Source organism: Nicotiana tabacum, chromosome 10 (genome assembly GCF_000715075.1).
Source record: "Nicotiana tabacum cultivar K326 chromosome 10, ASM71507v2, whole genome shotgun sequence".
NCBI classification, from domain to species: domain Eukaryota; kingdom Viridiplantae; phylum Streptophyta; class Magnoliopsida; order Solanales; family Solanaceae; genus Nicotiana; species Nicotiana tabacum.
This window is the reverse complement of record NC_134089.1, coordinates 169,145,439-169,154,367: the sequence shown is the minus strand read 5'-3', so window position 1 is coordinate 169,154,367 and position 8,929 is coordinate 169,145,439.

Sequence of the window (8,929 nt, the reverse complement as noted above, 5' to 3'; positions counted from 1 at the left end):
AAGCAACATGGAGCATTCATCCTGTGAAAGGTGTACAAATCATACTTTAAAAGGTGCGAGCTACGGCATAAGGTGTACAAATCATACTTTAAAAGGTGTGAGCTACGCCATTTGGGGTGCGAAAATGCTGAAAGCCGATGTTGATCACGGTTTCTGCCCATTAAACTTGGTTTCCGCTACTGAATCAAAGGCTTATATGATTCTCCAATATTTAGTATATATTGATGGGTAGTTAACAAGTTTGTAAAATAAAATATCAAATTACTCATTGTTTTCAAATTCGTTCTCATAATCTTTATCAAGGTTTCAAATTGAAGGACCCCAGAAAGTTGTAACAATCTGACCAAAAATCAAGAGATTCAGATATAAAGAATAATTAGAAAATACAAATCAGAGGCCAAATTGACATGTACTAATATAATACAAACTCAAGGCAATTGAAGGATATAACCTAACCAAATATCAGGGAACAATCAAGTTTAGCAGGCTGTCACTGAGTCCTTTTCTCTTTCCACTTCCAAAAGATTAGATGTCCTGATCTTCGAAAGTTCATGATCAAGTCTGTTATTTATAGTCGGGCACATGGGGTTGGGCTCAATGAAGATAAGCTTAGAGGAAATGAGTATAGACTGAAAGTTCTTGGAATTGTCTGAATCACAGTTAGGCATATATTGTGTGATAACCAAATTGAGAGTTATCTCTCTACTAGACGATTTTCAAAATCTATGTGATCTGAATTTTTGGTGATTAAATTCATTTGTAAGCATAATATCAACTTATTGACTTCTAAAGGATGAGGCTTGAAGTACCATGCTTAAACGATCTCCAAGCTTTCCAACCTGAACTGATTTATTCTTTTAATCTATAATCTATGCCAAGACTTTAATTTATAATGAATATTCTGGTTTCCAAAAGCCAGGGAATCTTTGCACATGGAGGACACGGCCCCCCGGCCCACTGGGACAATCATGGCAGCCACCAGACACGTTCGGACGTACACTTCAATGTCATCACTCATATGCGGCCAATAATATGATGTCAATCTGGGCCAGCAGGAATTAGTGCACAGCAGCTGGACGGGGCCACAGGCAGGAAATCTGCCAACATAATGATGGAGGTCAATTTAGGCAGTGCCTCACAGCTGGACGGGTCCACTGCCCACCAGTGGACAGTTTTGTATATAAATAGGCATGCTTAGGCCTTGTTAGAAGGCATCTCATATACACTTTGTATTTTCCCTTTGTTTATCAACTAAATCAAAAAATTGGCCTTGGCCTCCCATTCTTTGTGTGTCTTTCATTTCATTGTCTTTCCAGCTTTTGTGTGTGTTTGCCTTAGCTTGAGCACGACTTTGTGCTTGCTATTTCGTTAGGACTGAGACTAGAAGCCGATAACAGTTGTCTAGTTGTCGCACGTCGCTTACTGAAGTTAAGCCCGTGACAAGTGGTATCAGAGCAAGGCGAGGGACATGGCAAACGAAGGAGGCGATGTTGTTTTGGGTAACACTCGTGGGAGAGATGAGTCACCAACAAAGAAGAATAAACCAAAGAAAAGAGGGACGAGCAAGGTGCGAGATCCTGCCATAGCCATAACAAGTGAGGGTGTTTCCTATGAGCCACCCCCACAGCAGGTTAGTCATGGTGAGGAAGGTGATGGTTCTACATCAAGCCGCTTAGACGAGCGGGTAGACCTCACTGAGGCTGGTTTAGCTGCTTTAAACCAGCGTCTTGGAAGTTGTTGAAGGCAACTTCGTTTCACTTGAGTCTACTGTCTTAGAAGAGCTGGGAGACGTCAAGGAAGCCGTGGATCAATGACCGAGGAGCACAAGGAAGAACTAACCAACCTTGAGCTCAAGCTGACCGAGGTTGTCTCAACGTTGCACATGGAGGTTGAGATTCTAAAGCAACAAGTAGAGGCAGTAAGGCTTGCCGGTGGCACTGGTCCTGTGACAATTCGTGAAACCAAAATCGATGCCCCTAAATACAAAGAGTTCAGAGGCGAAAGAAGCGCTCAAGACGTTGAGAACTTCATTTGGAAAATGGAGGACTACTATGAGCACCTCAACATCGTTGATGTGGCTGCAAAAATCAGGGCCGCAACGATGTACCTAACCGACACCGCCATGCTTTGGTGGCGGAGGAAGAAAACCGAGATGGAGAAAGGCACTTGCTCCATCCAAACTTGGGAGCAGTTCAAATCCGAGCTAAAACGACAGTTTTACCCACAGAACGTCGTCAATGAGGCTCATCGGAAGTTGAGAGAGCTGAAGCAGACAACTTCCATTCGTGAGTACGTAAAGGAGTTCACCAAACTCATTTTACAGATCCCCAACATGTCAAGTGAGGACTTATTGTTTTATTTCATGGATGGCCTTCAAAACTGGGCCAAACAAGAGTTGCAGCGACGTCAAGTGAAGGACGTCGATGAAGCTATCGCCGTGGCTGAATCCTTGACGGATTTTAGGACAGAAGCCACCAAGTCAAGGGACACCAAGAGCAAACCCGTCAGATTTGAAGGAGATCGTACCTATCGAGACAAAGGCAAGCAAATTGCTGGCCTCAATCGTGATTCCAAAGGAGAAGGCAACCGCCATTCTCACTAGTGCGACAGGTACCATAAAAAGAAGAAGGCGAATGGTCCACGCAATGGTTGCTATCTTTGCAAGGACCCTGGCCATCACTACAGAGAATGTCCTTCTTTGGGCAAGCTCAGTGCCTTAATCGCAGCAGAACGGAGGCAAGAAGGTGCGGCACAAACAGATATGCAAACGGGCGAGGCTGCTGCCCAAGGGAGACAAAACGTGGCGCATCTTGGCCACATGATGCTCGGTGCGTTACTGACCAAAGAGCCTGCTTTGAAGCAGGTTGCTCGGGACAAACCTGACCTTGCCCAAATGGGTCAGACTTTACTTGGTACTGTGATGGGCAAGGAACCCAGGTTAAAGCAAAAAGGATCACTGTTTGTGGATGCGAAGCTTAATGGACAACCCGTTTGCATCATGGTCGACACTGGGGCGACACACAACTTCGTGACTAAAGCAAAGGCTAGATCACTTGGTCTTACTTTTAGTCCCAGCAGCTCTTTGTTAAAAAGAGTCAATGCCAATCTCACAAATGTAAACGGAGTTGCTCACAATGTGCAACTCAATTTAGGAGCTTGGCATGGGAGTGCGAGTTTCTTCGTCGCTCCCATGGGCGTGTTTGATGTCGTATTGGGCCTGGACTATTGGGATGAAGTCATGGCGTTCATTTCCCCCAGCCTTAACCAAATCTATATCTATGATCCAAGGGGTCCTTGTGTGGTACCAACCCTTCGTGTGCCTCAAGCCGTAGGTCAATTATCAGCAATTACGGAGGAGCTTGTTTTGGCCTTACCAGACTTTTCGAAAGTTTTTGAAGTCCACACGGATGCATCTGATTTTGCTATTGGGGGATTCCTAATGCAAGAGGGCCACCCAATAGCCTTTGAGAGCAGAAAATTGAATGATGCGGAGCGTCGGTATACGGTCCAAGAGAAGGAGATGACAGCAGTAGTTCATTGACTTAGGACCTGGCGTCATTACTTGTTGGGAGCCCCTTTTGTCATCAAAACGGATAATGTGGCGACGAGTTATTTCCAGTCACAAAAGAAGTTGTCACCCAAGCAAGCAAGGTGGCAGGACTTCTTGGCGGAATTTGACTATTCCTTGGAGTATAAGCCGGGGAAAGCTAATGTTGTTGCCGACGCATTGAGTCGGAAGGCAGTGCTGGCGCCAATTGTTAGCACAACCAACAACGATATCCTTGATGCAATCAAGGAAGGAATGTAGCATGATCCGGTGGCAAAACAACTTCTTGACTTGGCCATCCAAGGCAAGACAAAGAAGTTTTGGGTGGAAAATGGTCTCCTGTATACTACCGGCAGATGCATATTTGTGCCTAGATGGAACAACCTTAGGCACACCCTAATCAGAGAGGGGCACGACACAATTTGGGCCGGACATCCAGGCCAAAGACGCACTTTGGCGTTGTTAGAGGCATCATATTATTGGCCGCATATGAAGGATGACATTGAAGTGTACGTCCGAACGTGTCTTGTGTGCCAACAAGACAAAGTTGAACACAAAGTACCGGGAGGCTTGCTTGAGCCTTTACCAATAGCGGAAAAGCCATGGGACATCGTCACCATGGACTTCATCACGTGTCTGCCAAACTCGGAGGGCTTTGGCACAATCATGGTAGTGGTCGATCGTTTTTCAAAATATGCGACATTTACTGCCACCACCGCTAATTGCAAAGCTAAGGAGGCAGCACGTTTGTTTCTCAGAGACGTGGTAAAACATTGGAGCATTCCAAAACACATCATAAGCGATCGTGATCCCCGTTTTACCGGTGCTTTTTGGAAAGAGCTGTTCAACTTGTTGGGATCGAAGTTGCACTTCTCCACCAGTTTTCATCCACAAACGGATGGCCAAACGGAGAGGATCAATGCTCTCTTGGCCAAACGGAGAGGATCGAAGTGACACTTGTCACGGGCTTAACTCTAGTAAGCGACGTGCGGACAACTAGACAGCTGTTATCGGCTTCTAGTCTCAGTCCTAACGAAATATCAAGCACAAAGTCGTGCTCAAGCTAAGGCAAACACACACAAAAGCTGGAAAGACAATGAAATGAAAGGCACACAAAGAATGGGAGGCCAAGGCCAATTTTCTGATTTGCTTGATAAACAAAGGGAAAATACAAAGTGTATATGATATGCCTTCTAACAAGGCCTAAGCATGCCTATTTATATACAAAACTGCCCACTGGTGGGCAGTGGACCCGTCCAGCTGTGAGGCACTGCCCTAAGTGACCTCCATCATTATGTTGGCAGATTTCCTGCCTGTGGCCCCGTCCAGCTGTTGTGCACTAATTCCTGCTGGCCCAGATTGGCTCCTATGATTGTGCTGACAGGTTGTGGCCCTACCCAGCTGTGCATCACTTGTCTTTGTTGGCAGAGGGTGGCTGCCATGATTTTCCCAGTGGGCCGGGGGGCTGTGTCCTCCATGTGCAAAGATTCCCTGGCTTTTGGCAACCAGGTTAGACTTAGTTTGTGGCCCCTTAGGCAGCAAAATTAGTAACGAGTTTGGCGGGTCGGCACACACTCCCCCACTTGAAATGGCGACGACCGCGGCGCCACAAAGGTTCAAGTAATCATGGACTTGATTTTTGAACTGCCATAGATCCTCGTACTTTTCCCATGACGCCTCCTCCGGTGACTGTCCCTTCCAGTGAACAAGAAATTGGGCACTTGGGTTGCCCCAGCCTTTGCCTCGGATTAGTTGGTGATCAATGATCGCATCAATTTTCTTGTCAAGGGTAGAAGGTGTGATGAAAATTTGGGCACGGCTGGAATGCCCCCGTTCCGCATCATCCTTGTCTTCATAATATGTTTTGAGCTGGCTAGCGTGGAAGACGGGATGGATTTTCAAGTGATGAGGCATGTCCAGCTTAAAAGAAATCTTGCCAACCTTGGCAGTGATTTCAAATGGCCCCTCGTAGCGCCGAATCAAGTTTTGATTGACGCCTCTCAATGATTTGAACTGCCGGGGATCGAGTTTAACCATCACTTTATCCCCAATTCTGTAGTTCACCGGACGCCTCTTACGATCAGCAAACTTTTTCATCTTGCGGGCAGCCTTATCTAAGTAAGCCCTTGCCATATCCATTTGCTCCTCCCAAGCTTTCGCCATATGAAACGCCCCTGGGTTACTTAATTCTGCACTCGTGGGAAAAGACTGAGGAGTGTTAGGTTGCTGCCCTGTTGCAAGTTCGAAAGGGCTCCTCCCGATCGATTCAATGCGTTGCAGGTTGTATGAAAATTGAGCAGTGTCAAGTAGCTTGGCCCAGTCCTTTTGATTTGCACTAACAAAGTGCCTCAAATATAGCTCTAAGAGAGCATTGATCCTCTCCGTTTGGCCATCCGTTTGTGGATGAAAACTGGTGGAGAAGTGCAACTTCAATCCCAACAAGTTGAACAGCTCTTTCCAAAAAGCACCGGTAAAACGGGGATCACGATCGCTTATGATGTGTTTTGGAATGCCCCAATGTTTTACCACGTCTCTGAGAAACAAACGTGCTGCCTCCTTAGCTTTGCAATTAGCGGTGGTGGCAGTAAATGTCGCATATTTTGAAAAAAATAAAAAGTTTTGTGAAAATTTTTAAAAAATTTAAAAGTAAAAGAAGGTTGGAATTAAAAAATAAATATAAAGGTATCTGAAAATTTAAAAAATTTAAAGTAATTGAAAGTAGCATTTTTGAAAGAAAAAGAAAAGATAGTGGTTTGTTTTTTAAAGAAAAGTTAAATAAAGTGAGATTCTCTTTTAAAAAAAATAAAAAGTGGGATTTTAAATAAGATAAAGTAATTAAAGTTGGAATTTTAAAAATTAAAGTAAATAAAGGTGGGATTTCTTTTTCAAAAAAAAATAAAAGCAATTTGTAAGTGAGATTTCTTTTAATTAAAAAAATAATAAAATAATAAAAAAACAAATCTGAAAATTTCGAAAATTTTTCTATAAATAGAAGAGAAAATTTAGGAAGAAGGGAGTCGAAAAAATAGGAATAACTAGATAGAGAGAAGACGAAAAGAGGGGGCGGAGAGAGCAGTATACACTCGATATACATTCTGGATACACAGAATATACAGGGACAAAATTCATTTTGGAGAGAGTAAAAAAGATAGAAATAAATTTTCTGAAATATTGAGAGCGGAAGAACACCATAGAGAGTTCAAATCTAGAAAGAAAAAATAAAGAGAGATTTCTGCACTATTTGTCTTCTCCATTTTTACTAGTTTTCTCCGTGTTGCTGGGATTTCTGGACTGAGGTGTTGAAGCTACTGTGTTGGGCTTTCTGCTGCTGTATGTTGCTGTGTTACATACTACTCTCCTACTTCTTTTCTTCTTGTACTGCCATTTCCAGGTACACATTTGTACACTCTTGGCTTGAAGCGAAAAAATGAAATATATTAATCAGGCTTTGTTTCTGTTGAATTCCTCCTATTTAGATTTGTGTTTGAATATTAATTTTCCTCTCTTTGTATAAAAATGTAGTTGATTGATTAATGAGTAATAAGGTTACATATGTATAACTTCTTCATATAATAATGTTAGTTTAAATTAATCGAAAAATAGTTAATCTGTTTTGATATTATGGTGTGTCAATCTCATGTTCTAGTATTATTGAATAAAAGAATATAGAATGAAAGCAGTTTTTCTTTGAACAAACTCGATCGCAATTTTCCATTCGCATTAACCGTAAACTAATAACTAATAAGTTACATCTTTTCAGCATGTAATTAATTGAGGTATTTTCTTTTGTTTTAGAGACAAACTTAATAGAAAAAATGTAGTCACTGTAGATTTATCCTTAAAAATAAAAATGAGATGAGCCTCGCCGAAAAATACAAAAATTGTGGGGCCCTTAGTAAATATTTGCTTTAAAATTGCTTAGACTTCGGGATGGACCGTTTAGCAAAATTCCACGGCCTTCCTAAAATAATGATACGCTAGTCACTTTAGGCGCGTATTTAATAACGTTATCTCTTTAAACTCGGGTGCACATTTATGTGACCCAAATCCAAATCTCAACGGAATCGAAATGTGTCTCTAATCACGGGTACATTGATTGTGACGTGGTCTGAGATGCACTTCCATGACGTTGCAAATTTTTTTTAAAAAATAATGGATGAGACGAGCCTCGACAAACAAAAATGCACAAGCTGCGTGGCCCTCTAAATGTATATATTAAAATACTTAGAATTCGGGACAGGCCGTTTAGCGAATTTTACGGTCTTCCCAAAATGACTATACGCTAGTTGCTTTAGGCGCGCCTTTAATAATTTATTTTCCTTAACTCGGGTGCACATTTATGTGACCCAAATCCAAATCTCAATCGAGTCGAGATATGTCAATAACCACGGGTGCATTGATGTAACGTGGTTCGAGATATGTTTTCACGACGTTGCAATTCTCGTAAAATAATAATTATGAAAGCGGTAAAAAGATAAAATTTGCACATAAGTTCACATTTGTATAAAATCAGATAATCAAGCCGAATATGACAGTTGAGCGACCGTGCTAGAACCACGGAACTCGGGAATGCCTAACACCTTCTCCTGGGTTAACAGAATTCCTTATCCAGATTTCTGGTACGCAGACTGTAATATAGAGTCATTCTTTTCCTCGATTCAGGATTAAATTGGTGACTTGGGACACCCTAAATCTCCCAAGTGGCGACTCTGAAATAAATAAACAAATCCCGTTTCGATTGTCCTTTAATTGGAAAAAACTCCCTTGTACCCTCTCGGGTACGGAAAAATGAGGTGTGACAGCTCTGGCGACTCTGCTGGGGACATGACCCAGAACCACTGGTTCAGGGTTAGAATTTCGAGCTTAGATAAATTGTTATATTTGGTTTTATCTGATTTTTACATGTTTGAGCCTAATGTGCTAAATACTGCTTTTACTGCTTTGATATTATTTGAACTGTATATATAAACTGTGCCGAAACCCTTCTCTTCTTACCTCCGGGGAGAAGCTCGCTGGTCGAGACTCCCTATTCTGTTAGTGTCAATACCTTGAAATAAGAAAGAGGCCGGACAAGTTACAAAGCCGGACGACCCCGCGGGTCCCCGGTACGTAGCCCCCTCCTCGACTCGAGTTGTCCGCTCGGGTACACTGTTTAGAACACTGACCCAGGTTCTTGAACATAGAATAACGTGACTTCATTCCGGATCACTAGTAGGAACGCTTATTTGCATCACGTTGCATTTGACTTAGGGGACTCAACACAGGGGTTGGGTCCGTCTAGGACAAGCAACCTGAAAATAATGGACCATCTTTTGGCATCCTATGTGCTACATGTTGTATTTATTCAAGGGTGAATGGGTCATTTGGCGGACCAATGATAGT